Source organism: Magnolia sinica, chromosome 10, assembly GCF_029962835.1.
Source record: "Magnolia sinica isolate HGM2019 chromosome 10, MsV1, whole genome shotgun sequence".
Taxonomy (NCBI): domain Eukaryota; kingdom Viridiplantae; phylum Streptophyta; class Magnoliopsida; order Magnoliales; family Magnoliaceae; genus Magnolia; species Magnolia sinica.
The window spans coordinates 35,049,278-35,061,994 of record NC_080582.1 but is presented as its reverse complement, the minus strand read 5'-3'; the positions used below and the strand labels follow the sequence as shown (position 1 = coordinate 35,061,994).

General features: G+C 42.1%; 1 non-coding gene across 1 annotated transcript; it reads left to right on the top strand.

Moving 5' to 3' along the window:
* The first annotated feature begins 12,066 nt into the window (after positions 1-12,066).
* On the top strand, positions 12,067-12,171 carry LOC131217940 (small nucleolar RNA R71). The gene has a single exon (XR_009157521.1). It is a non-coding gene; the product is annotated as a small nucleolar RNA R71 (small nucleolar RNA).
* Positions 12,172-12,717: the final 546 nt, after the last annotated feature.

The window sequence follows — 12,717 nt, the reverse complement described above, 5'->3', positions numbered from 1 at the left end:
ATGAAATGCGGTGCTGAACTTCAGTTTCACACCCATCGCTTCCTGAATACGAGTCCAGAAGATAGATGTGAAACGCGTGTCTGTATCAGACACAATCTCCAGGGGAACTTCATGCAGACGTACTATCTCATTGATATACAGTCTAGCCAACTCGTCTACAGAGTTAGTGACTCTGATCGGTAAGAAATGCGGCGACTTTGTTAATCGGTCGACGATCACCCAAATAGAGTCATATCCCTTCCTCGTTCTCGGCAACCCAGAAATAAAATCCATAGAGATGAAGTCCCACTTCCATTCAGCTATGGGCATGGGCTGCAGCAACCCAGGTGGTCGGCGATGCTCTGTCTTGACCTGCTGGCACGTGAGACAACAAGAAACAAATTCAGCAATCTGGACCTTCATATTGTCCCACCAATAAGACCTCTTCATATCCTGATACATCTTCGTGTTACCTGGATGCATCGCAAGCTTAGAACTATGGGCTAACTCGAGAACCTCCCGTCTCCAGTCAGGGATGTCAGGAACACATAACCGGCCACGAAAACGTAAGCCCCCATCAGAACTAATACTCCAGTCGGAGTTCTCATCTGTACCAACCCGCTTCCTCATCTTCACCAAAACCTCATCATCTGCCTGAGCTGCAACGATCTTCTCGCCGATAAGGGGCTGTATACGAATGTGTGCGATAACCTCATACAGTTCAACCACCATAAGCTTCTGCTCAAAATCTCACACAAACTCCAACATATCCCACTCTGCTATCATCAGTGGAGCCGCAAACTCAATAGCCTTCTTGCGACTCAACGCATCTGCCACAAGGTTCGCCTTGCCCGGATGGTAAGAGACATCGAACTTAAAGTCCTTCAATGTTTCCATCCATCGGCGCTGCCTCATATTCAAGTCATGCGACGTGAAAATATACTTAAGGCTCTTGTGGTCGCAAAAGAGCTCGAACTCCTCACCATAGAGGTAATGTCTCCAAAGCTTTAATGTGAATATGACAGCTGCTAACTCCAGGTCGTATGTAGGGTAATTCTCTTCGTGTTTCCTCAACTGACGCAAAGCATAAGCAATCACCCTGTCCTTCTGCATAAGGACACAACCCAGGCCAACGCGAGAGGCGTAAGTATATATAATATACTTAACCCCTTGCTCTGGCAATACTAGCACAGGGGCGGACATCAACTTGTCCTTCAGCTCCTGAAAAGCTAACTCCGCCTGCTCATTCCAAGCAAACTTCAAATCCTTCCGTGTCAACTGCGACAACGGTCTGGCAATCTTCGAGAAGTCCTGAATGAAGCGTCGATAATAGCCTGCAAGACCCAGAAAACTCCTTACCTCAGTAACTGAACCAGGCTGCTTCCAGTCCTACACTGCAGCTACCTTGGCAAGATCGATAGCTATCCCTTGGACACCACATGTCCCAGGAACTTGACTTCCTCTTTCCAGAAATCACACTTCTTGAACTGCGCAAAAAGCTGAGTCTTCCTAAGAGTATCCAAAACCGCTCTTAAGTGCTTCTCTTGTTCTTCCCGGCTCGCCGAATAAATCAAGAAGTCATCGATAAAGACAATGACGAATCGGAACAGGAATGGCCGAAACACCCTGTTCATCAGATCTATGAACACAGCCAGTGCGTTCGTCAGACCGAACGACATCACAAGGAACTCACAGTGACCGAAGCTAGTCCTGAAAGCGGTCTTCTGCACGTCCCCATCCTTGACGCGCAACTGATGATACCCTGACTGCAGAATGCATGTTGTTTCTCCTTGAAGTTGTCCTGTGAATGCTGTATGGATGGATTATGTGACGTAGAATCTGACAGGTTGCATCCTCTGTTGAATGTAGGGATGCCTCCTAAGGGTTCGAAGTCTTCGGCCCGTCTTTCCTTGATTGAGTCGCTTGTTGGGGTTCCTCCCTTGAGCGATAGCCAGTCAGATCCACAGGCGGGTCGATCTCATGCCGGTGTTGGGCCGACACCTATGGCTCCTCCAGTCACGCCCTCGGTTCCTGAGCCGAGCCGTGCACCTTCGTCTGCTTAGCCTACTGATAGGTTTGAGCAGATGATGCTGTTGATGCAGCAGCAGCAGCTTCAGCAGCAGCAGCAGCAGCAGCAGTAGGAGTTCCTCTCTTCCATGGCTGGCATCTTTGCTCAGTCAGTGGGGGCGAATCCACCTGTTTCACCTATGCCTCCATCTGGGAGCGCCAGTGCCAGTGGCACTTTTGAGCGATTCCAGCGCTTGCGACCTCCTACATTTGCGGGTTCTCATAGACCCGAGGAGGCCGAGTATTGGATCGACCGCATCTCTAAAATGCTGAGACTGCTGCACTGCTCTAAGGTTGAGCAGCTTGAGCTTACCTCCTTCATGTTTGAGAAGGAGGTCAGTCTGTGGTGGGACAGTGTTCTTCGCACTGTCGAGGAAGGTTTTGAGTGGTCATGGTAGGTGTTTGAGGCACGCTTCCACGAGAAGTATTTCCCGGTTACGTACCGACATGAGAAGGAGAGTGTGTTCCTTCGCCTCCGCCAGGGAGGGTTGTCGGTGACGGAGTATGAGAACCGGTTCACTGAGCTGGGTCGGTATGTTCCTTTAATCATTGGCGATCAGCCGATGAGGATGCGGCGTTTCTCTAAGGGATTAAGACCTGAGATCCGATCGAAGATTTGCTGTGCTAGCATTTCTTCTTATGCGGAGCTGGTGAGCATGTCCTTGCGAGCAGAGCAGGATGGGGATAGGTCGTCCCGCATGCGAGCACCGATGGTTCCTAGGCCGTAACCGGATTTCCAGGGTGCACCTTTTCTCGGCAAGAGGCCGCGAGCAGATTCTCCTCCTAGGCGTTCAGCGTCGCCCGCTCAGTAGATGAGAGCTGATGTTCGCTGTTCTTATTGTGGGAAGACAGGGCATTTGGACCATTTTTACTTCTCTCGTATGCGGGCCAGTGGTTTTACTCCACTGCAGAGGATTAGCCGTCTGATGCCTCAGGTGATTTCTCCTCCACCTCTTCGATCAGCGCCAGCTCATCCATCCTTCAGACCTGCAGTTCTTAGCTTCAAGCCACCTCAGCGGCCCATGGTTCCTCCGTCGAATCGTCAGCAGCAGGCTCGAGTTCATGCCCTTTCAGCTGAAACGCCTATGTCTGACTTGGTGCCGGGATCCTTCGAGGTGACAGCGCATATTGAAGGTATTCCCGTTTCTATGTTAGTGGATACAGGGTCCACTACTTCTCTTATATCTTATGCGGCAGTTAGGCGTTTGGGTTTGAGATCTGTTCCTATGCAAGGAGTGACGCTTACTACCGCTACGGGGATTTCCTCTGCTTTGGGCAAGCGTTGTATGGATTGTTTGGTCGATCTTGGAAGTGGATCGATCCGTGTTGATTTCTTGGTCGCACTGCTTTATCATTACGATGTTATTATGGGTATGGATTGGCTCACGAGGATGCGAGCTGAGATTGATTGTGAAGCTAGATCAGTGACGATCCATGGACCTGAGGGCGAGACTGTTACTTTCCCAGTTCAAGTCAGTTACCCTCTTCGTATTGATTATTGTTCTTCTCTGTTGGAGAGTATGGCTGAATCGGCATTAGTTAGTACGCCGGTAATTCAGGAGTTTGAAGATGTGTTTGAGTCGATTCCTAGATTACCTCCTTAGCGTGAGATTGATTTTGCTATCGACCTCATGCCTGATGCAGTGCCCATTTCATTACCCACCTATCGTATGCCTCCGAGTGAAATGGAGGAGTTGAGGAAGAAGATAGATAGTTTGCTGGATTTGGGTTTTATTCGGCCTAGTGTGTCTCCTTGGGGAGCACCTGTTTTGTTTGTGAAGAAGAAGGATGGTTCCTTGCGATTGTGTATTGATTATCGCAGGTTGAATTTGGTAACTGTGAAGAATAAGTACCCTTTGCCCAGGATTGATGATCTATTTGATCAATTGAAGGGGGCACGGTACTTTTCCAGGGTCATTACAGGTAGAGGAAGAGCAAAACGATCGGGACCTTAACCAATCAGAGAGACTTAACTGACAGAATTATAACGTTGATGGAAGTCACGCCCAAGTCAAATTAAGTGACCTTGTCGACCGGACAACTAGGGTGCCATTATTGCATGACCTAGTGACAGACCCACCTCAGGGGCAACCTCAGTATGGATCTTCCTACTACAATGGAGTTTAAAGGGTCGTACACCATCTAGAATCAACCTAGGATACACAAGCCTTTTATCAAGGGCAAAGCAAGGGGCGTAAAGGTTTATAGGGCAACATTTAGTCATGCCCCAGCTACATAGCCACTCATATAGTTTCGAAATGGTGGGGGGCAACGCTCAGTCTAAGTTTTGATGTATCCAGGACCTCGTAGGACAGAGGCACCCAGAGGTAACCCTACATGCTGCCTATGCTCCACAATGGTCACCACAGGATTGAGGTGCCCAGTGGACAACCACTTGTGGCACTAGTGCCCATACCCACACATTGTGCAGCATGGGACTGTGATCCTAATCATCCATACATAAAGGTATTGGGCCTTGCAGTAATAGCAAGTTCCCCAATGACTAATTGACTAAGAAGATCTGATAGGACCCATCCAGGAATATGGTGTTAACCCAAACAGTCGGCAATTGCCCCTACTGACCTATAGAAAATAGTATCATGACTAGGTCGACTTATATTATGAATTTCCCATAGGTTTCAAATTCTCGGAGTTGATCCCGTTTTTAGGGGATAATGGAACCACTACCATCGAATGCGAATGTTGTTTCACCGTGTAATGTGGAGAAGCATCTCAAAATAATTTCCTAAAACTCCATTAATTTTGAAATTTGCTAATGGGTACTGCAAACTTTATAGATTAAGATGGGAAAATCACCTTTTTCCACCAAGGTCAGGGGGGCTGAAACTAATCGAAGTAGGAGTCCATCTCTCAAGCACGATAAAGGAAAATCTCTGATAATATGTCAAGACTCTGAAACCTCAAGTAGCCTGAGCATCCTAAAACCCAGGTCTCCAACCTTCGTATGTTGTGAATGCCTTATGAGAATAGGTTGGAAAAAGCACCAAATGCCTCAATGTTTTCAATCCCAACCCAAGGCTACATTACCCCAAGGGAGGAGTTTTTCCTCATTCCATGGTAGATGTCATCCATGGTCGCCCGTCTCATGATGTGACAATACCACCAAGCATTAGGACAACAAAATGAGGGTTTTCCTTCTCGGTTAACCATCCACTAATGGGACGGTTCGATGAAAGCAGAGGCCTTACCATGTTCGGCAAACAAAAAGCATGCAACAACAACCAATCAAGTACACGAATGAATAATTGCTATTGTTGAGGCAAACGTAATAGGAAAACTCTTGCACCCTCAAAAGCTATAAGGGTGTGGCTCTAGACCTGTTTAACCCATTCTGAGGTTACTCATAGCTAGGAGGACGAGAATGAGAAGCAACCATGCAGCAACGGGCCTGAGTCCATAGGAACTAATAATATGTAGAGTTTGTTCGACAAATTATCGATGCCATAAACAATGGATTGCCGAACAACTCCCACAACTAGCCTAAAAAATATTCACCTACAAAAGAGTTATTGAAATATAATAAAAGAAGCTTACTAAAGAAAAGGGTTGCCGGAAGAAAAGGACAAGAAGCTAATCAAAGTCCAATGTAGGGGGCTAACATCCTTCTCCCATGATTGATCACCTTATCAAAGAAAGGGACCCGATGGGAAATTACCTAAAAAACCCCACAAGCGAAATCCTAACAAGCGCAGAAGGTGTGGAGGCCAAAGGCATTGGCTAACTGCATTTCCTAAACTTAGGAAACAAAATAAAAATAAAGAAGGCTGATAGAACGACCCAAAAACCCACGTGTAAGGGCATCCTATGGTTTAGGATTATTTTATGTACGGTTGACTAAACATGGTCTGCCTAATTTTTTTAAAAGAAATTTAGTAAATAAAGTAATTAACCATTCAAAGAAGATATAAGGAATATCAAATGATTGCAAATGAGGCCTTCATATAAAATGAAAGTGCCCTTGTTTTTCAATTAACGTGACGGTTGAGTAATAGAGTCCAGTGAGCCCCACATGAAAAACTACATGCTAAAGACTCAACAAAGTGGAAGCGTTCAAAGATTTTCATAGATAAACTAAACCTCACATCACATGATCAAAGTACCTCAGGTAATAATGCCCTTAAAAATGTTCTAATCTGTCCTAAAATCAACTAGGAAAACATATCTGGAAGATTAGAAAATAGAACAAATGAAAAATCACAAGCTCTATTCAACTTTCGATTCATTGAATAGTCTTCAATGACATCGAGAATGAACTAATTTATGTCCAACGACCAAATAAAAAATCTGGATCAAATCTCGATTACATCGGACAGGGTTCGATGACTTCAAACTTATTTGTTCGATGACATTGAAAAATAACTCATATGTCCACCAAGCTCAGGTTGAAAATCACTTAAATGATCGATGACTCGAACTATGTTCAATGACATCGAAATTCAAACTTCGATTACATCAAACATATACCTGACTTGTGCTGAGAGTTCTATTGAAAAATCATGAACTCTTCGATGACACTAAAACTCTTCGATAACATTGAAATTTAAATTTTGATGACATTGAAGATATGTTCGATTATGAAAAGAAGAGCTTAAGTAGTCCTAGAGGGGGGGTGAATATGACTATGCCAAATAATCGAATAAAGTGTTGAATAAGTAAATAAATCAGAAATCTCAATTGCACTAGTATTGAAAGGAAGGTTAACATGCTCTTAAGCTTAGAAAAAGCTTCCTGGCATTGCTCAGTCCACTCGTATGGTGCATCATTTTTGAAGTAATTTGCATAAAGGATGAGAGAGGTGACTAAAGTCCTTTATGAATCTTTTGTAAAATCTGGCGTGTCCTAAGAAGGATTATACATCTCGTATGTTCTTGGATGGAGGTAAGTTAGAGATAAGATCAATCTTAGACTTATCTACCTCAATTCCCTTGGACGAGATGATATGTCCAAGGATAATTCCCTTACGAACCATGAAATGACACTTCTGCCAATTTAGTACCAAGTTTTTTTTTCCTCACATCGCTTTAGCACACATTTAAGATTTTCTAAATAATCGCTGAAGGATGGACTAAAGAAAGAAAAGTCGTCCATGAAGACCTCTAAATATTGCCCCACCATGTTAGAAAAAATGCTCATCATGTATCGCTAAAAAGTGGCGAGGGCATTATACAGTCCGAATGACGTCCTTCGATAAGCAAAGATGTCAAAGGGACATGTGAATGTGGTCTTTTTCTGATCTTCAGGGGCTATCTCTATCTGGTTGTAACTTGAATACCCGTCAAGGAAGCAATAATAAGAGTGACCAGCTAGTCTTTCCAAAATCTAATCAATGAAGGGCAAAGGAAAATGGTCAATCCTTATGACGGTATTCAATTTCCTGTAATCAATACACATTCTCTAACCAGTAGTAACTTTAGTTGGCAAGAGTTCATTATTGGCATTGGCTACGATTGTGATTCTGGACTTCTTAGGAACCACCTGCGTTGGACTCACCCATTAACTATCAGATATCGGGTATATAATACCCACATCCAATAGCTTAAGAACCCTTAGCCTTTACCACTTCCTTTATGTTTAGATTTAATCTACATTGTGGTTGCTGAGAGGTCTTTGTATTATCTTCTAAATAAGTGTGATGAGTACAAATTAAAGGATCAATTCCCTTGAGCTTCGCAATCGACCATCCAAGGGCTCCTTTGTGCTCAATGAGAAAAGAGATAAGCATACTCTCTTGTTCTTGCTCAAGGTGGGAAGTAATCACCATTGGATATGTCTTATCTTGACCTAAATAGACATATTTTAATTCAGAGGGGAAATGTTTTAGGTTAAGCTTCGGTGCCTTAAGGTTAGACGATAGAGGCAATACATCATTTTAGGGCAATTTTTCGAATTGTGACCTCCACTGGTTAACTTCAAGTACTAGCGCAGTATTAAGCATAGTTCCCATCTCCTTAATCATATCATCATCTAAATCATGAGAGTGGGTCAGGCACATCTCTAGAGAGTCAGAGGATAAGGTCAGAAGTGTTCTATCTTACACAAAAGAATTAATCAAATTAACGTTGTGGGCATCATCATTATCCTCTTCCTATTTGCTTTGTTGAAAAAGATATTGAGCTCCAGTGTCATATTCCTAAAAGATAAATTCATAACTCCATTCCTACAGTTGATGATTGCATTTGATGTGACAAGGAATGGGTGACTAAGGATGATGAGAATTTGAGTGCTCATATCTACGATGTGTTGAGTATCCAAGATGATAAAATCTACTGGGTAGTAGAATTTGAAAGTGCCCTGGCTTATTAATTAGCGTGAGTGTTGAGTCATCTAGACTACAGAGCCTCATAGGAAGATCAATTCAAAGCATCTGCTTCAACCGGATGTATGTAATCTCGCCACAGGTAAATCTAAGCCTCACATCCCATGTCCCAAAACACCAGGTAAATAAAACCCTTAAAACAAATTAGAACATCATAGGGTTTTTAAGTTAAGAAAACTTTTTCAAAATCAAAAAATCTCTAAGTTTTCTTGCTTTATCGATTTATCGATAACAGGTTTGATAAAATCGAGATGTGCTGTCGATGTCCTCGGAAGATAATCAATCGATAAAATCGAATGAGGACATAAAGTATCCAGCAACTGCATATACATCTGGATGGAATTATCGATGTATCGATACCCCTATCGATATCATCGATATTTGAATCTTGAGTTTATCGAAGTAGACTCGATATAATCGACAGCAGAGTATTTGTGACCCTATTTTTTTATAGGAAAATCATGAAAACCTTCGATATATCGAAGTACCCTCGATATCCTCGGAATTCAAATATCGATGATATCGGAAGTCCTTCGATGATATCAGTCTTGGACACAGTCTTTCCAGTAAGATTTTTCAGGTGGTTTTTATTTCTGATTGAGGGTCACTCGATAGAATCGATATTCAAATATCGATGAAATCGAGGCAAGGTCGATGGCATCGAGAATGGACATAAACTTGTCCAACAAGCTTACTGGAAAATCATTTGGATTTATCGATACATCGACACTGCCTTTGATATCATTGGTATTCAAATTCTGATGATATCAAGTGTACCTCAATCATATCTTTTGGCCTGAAAAATTTCGAAGCAAGTCTCTCTCATTTTTCAAATATCGAGGAATCGATCCTTGTTTCGATAATATCGGAGTTTGAAATCCAATGACATCGACACGTGTTTCGATGCCCTCGACTAGTTGGCAAAAAGTTTCAATAGCGTATGACATTTGAATTTGTGTCATCAAGCGGACTGTCGATGCTATCGAGAGTATACGCTCGATGATATCGACGATGCTCGATGATATCGAACTCTGTCATAAACGCGACCGTTTTATATTCGTTGGAACTTTTTCTCTATATATAGAGAGCTTGTCTTTAGTTGCTGTGAGAGAAAGAAGAGACTGCTTTTGAGTGTTTAACCTTAGATCATTTACCCAAAGCCCTTTCTCTCAAGGGAGTTCATCCTCCAATCCACCCTCATCATTAATATTCAATAGAGTGGATTGGGGAATGAACTTTGGCATTCAAAGATCCTCCAGCTACCAACTTAATGAAAAATCATTAAGCTGGGATGCGTTGAATGCATAGATGATTGGAATCACTCTATCTCCTTTATAGAAAAATATTTGAGAGTAGGATTCCATCACAACCTTAACCCAACCTGTCACCATGCATTGGTACATCTTCGGAGTTGCAGTTCGAGGAAGCAGAAGACTATTCATCAACAAAAGAGGAGATCTTCGTCAACGAGCTAGAATAGGACTCATCTACTTATCTGTAAGTAACTAGAGTCCAGAGGACCCTTGTGATCATTCCTTTATAGGATTGGGTCTAAGGTGTTTCTCACCCCTACAAGTCTTGTAGGAGGCCTCCGATGGGAGTATACGTGGTGTGTACGTAGTGTTGACCCTTGCTCTGTGGAAAGCATAAACTTCCGGTTAAAGGTAAACTTGTTTAAAACCTTGAGTTCGAGGTGAACCGTGTGAAACCTCTGTTAGGGTCTTGTGGAAGATCCTTGGCCAGTGTGCCTAAAAGTGGGTGCGATGTGTTGACCCTTGCTCGTGAGAGCATAAACAGTCAGCCTAGGTGTAGGTTGTAAAGGTTAAAGGTGAACCTGATTTAAAACCTTAGGTTTGGGGTGAACCGTGGGAAACCTCCTTAGTGAAATCCGGTACACTCAAGGGTTGAGTGCGGTTACCGAGAGTGGAGTAGACAAGTAGTCAAACCACTATAAAAATGACTGTGTTTGAGATTGTTGTTGTCTTTCATTTGATTATGTGATTTTCTTAATTACTTTCATATCTAATTATCTGTAATCACACCTCACACACACTCACAGTCATATCCATCATAGACTAGTTTGCATTTTGTTCATCTCTCAAATAGTTTGTGATTGGATCCTCTACCAGGCTTAGAAGCCAGTAGAGTTACTCTTGAGTAATCTTAATATATGCTTGTTGTTAGGATTAGTGTGATAAGATTTAAAAATATCATAAAATTATTAAAAAGTCCTATTCACCCCCCTCTAGGATATATTGGCATATTCCTACTTCAACTAAAGTGGTCTTTACCATAATTTTAGAATTTGTTAACTTGGGCCAACACATCCTCAATTACCCCTCTCGGTACACAAACTGAGCGATCAACTAGTTGTAATTTGGTTCGGGTGGGTTTTAATTCACCTATACCCAATTGTTTGTAGACCTAGTAGGGGATCAGATTTACACTCGCTCCTGAGTCAAGAAGTGCATGCTCAATTCGGTAATTCCCAATTACACAAGTGATGGTTGGGCTACTGGGATCCTTGTATTTTTGTAGCCCATCTTACTTTAGGATGGCACTCAGTTTTTCTATTAAGAAGATTTTCTTTTGAATATTTTGTCATCTTTTGGTCATACATAAGTCTTTTAGAAATTTTTCATATGAAGGTATTTGTTTAACGACATCCAGTAGTGAAATGTTGACCTTCACTTGTTTAAGCACCTTTAGAATTTCTTGAGAGTTAGAAAGAGTTTTTTCCACAACCAACCATTGGAGATATGGAGCAATTGGCTTACCTTCAGGTTCCGATTCTAAATCTTATGGAGTGTTACTAGGTTTATCAGTTTCCTCTATTTCTGAGTCCTTAGACTTTTCATCCCTTACCGAAATAGATTTGTCAATTGTTTTCCCACATCTAAGAGTGGTGATAGACTTAGCTTGCTCCATTTGATTTGAAGAGCTCGGGTTGCTGACTTCATATTCTGTTTTGGATCGAGAAGAGGTTGAACTAGAAGGCTTCCTTTTTTTTCCAATCGTATTTTTTGTGTCAAGCCCTTGTATGGCCTTTGTAAGGTCTTGAAAGGCTTGTAGCATACCCTAATTGAAACGCTCTTGATTTTGAAGATGCTTTAGAACTGGATCCTCTTAAGGTTTTCCTTGATTTCGAATTTGATTAGGGAATCCTTGAGGAGTAGTAGTTTATCCATTCCTCCAACTGAAATTTGGATGATTTCTCCAACTAAGATTGTATGTATTTAAAGTAGATCCACTGAAAGATCTTTGGTAATTATTTACAACATTAGATTGCTCAGTCAGTACCTCTTGAAAAGTAGGTATTGTTGGACAATTTTCAGTTGTGTGAATGTTGCAAGCACAAACACCGTAAACAATTTTCGTAGCCTTATCCTTCTTTAGTTCCATGGCTTGGAGTTTTCTTGGGAGTTAACCACTTTAGCGTTTATATCATCATCTTCTTTCAGAAGATATATTTCGCCCCTCTCCTATGATTGAGTAGGCCTAAAAGTGGTGCTAGATTTTAAAGAGATGTCCCATGATTGTGTGTTTTCACCAAACTTGTCAAAATAATCCCACACATCATCGACCTCTTTGTTCATGAATTTCTCATTGCACATTGTCTCGACCATTTGGTGCATGGAAGAAGTCAGCCTATCATAAAAAAAATTGTTATTCGCCAAGTTTTAAAACCATGTTGGGGCATGAATTGACAAGATCTTTGAACCGCTCCAAACATTGGAAGAATGTTTCATCTTCCTTCTGGGCGAAGTTCATGATCAACTTTCTGAGATGTTCGTTTTATGATATGGGAAAATTTTCTTAATGAACTCCCTTGTCGTTCCATCTGCTAATAGATCGTGGACGTAGTGAATGCAACCATATCTTAGCTTTCTCTTTTAAGGAGAAGGGAAAGAGTTTCAGCCTGACCGTCTCCTCAAACATGTTTGGAAAATATAAGGTGGATATGATCTCATCAAACTCTTTCATATGTAAATATAAATTTTCATGTTCAAGTCCATGGAATTTTAAAAGGAGTTAGATCACCCCTAGCTTGATATCCATATGTCCTGTATTTTCTCGAAAAATCATGCTTAAAGGTGTGCTCACCCCCTCCGGTTGTAAGTAGTCTCATAAAGCATGAGGTGAGGGTGGTTGATGCACTTCATTTTCATCCTGGATTTCACCAACCCTAGGTTGAGGTGGATTTAGAGATTGATTGGCCGGTTGATTAGCAACCATAACTTTAGTTAACTCTGTGGATCTCGAGTGGTATCTAATCCTGTGATGAATAGATAACCCCTCAACCAATCCTCATTCACTCAAGAGACGTCGAGTGT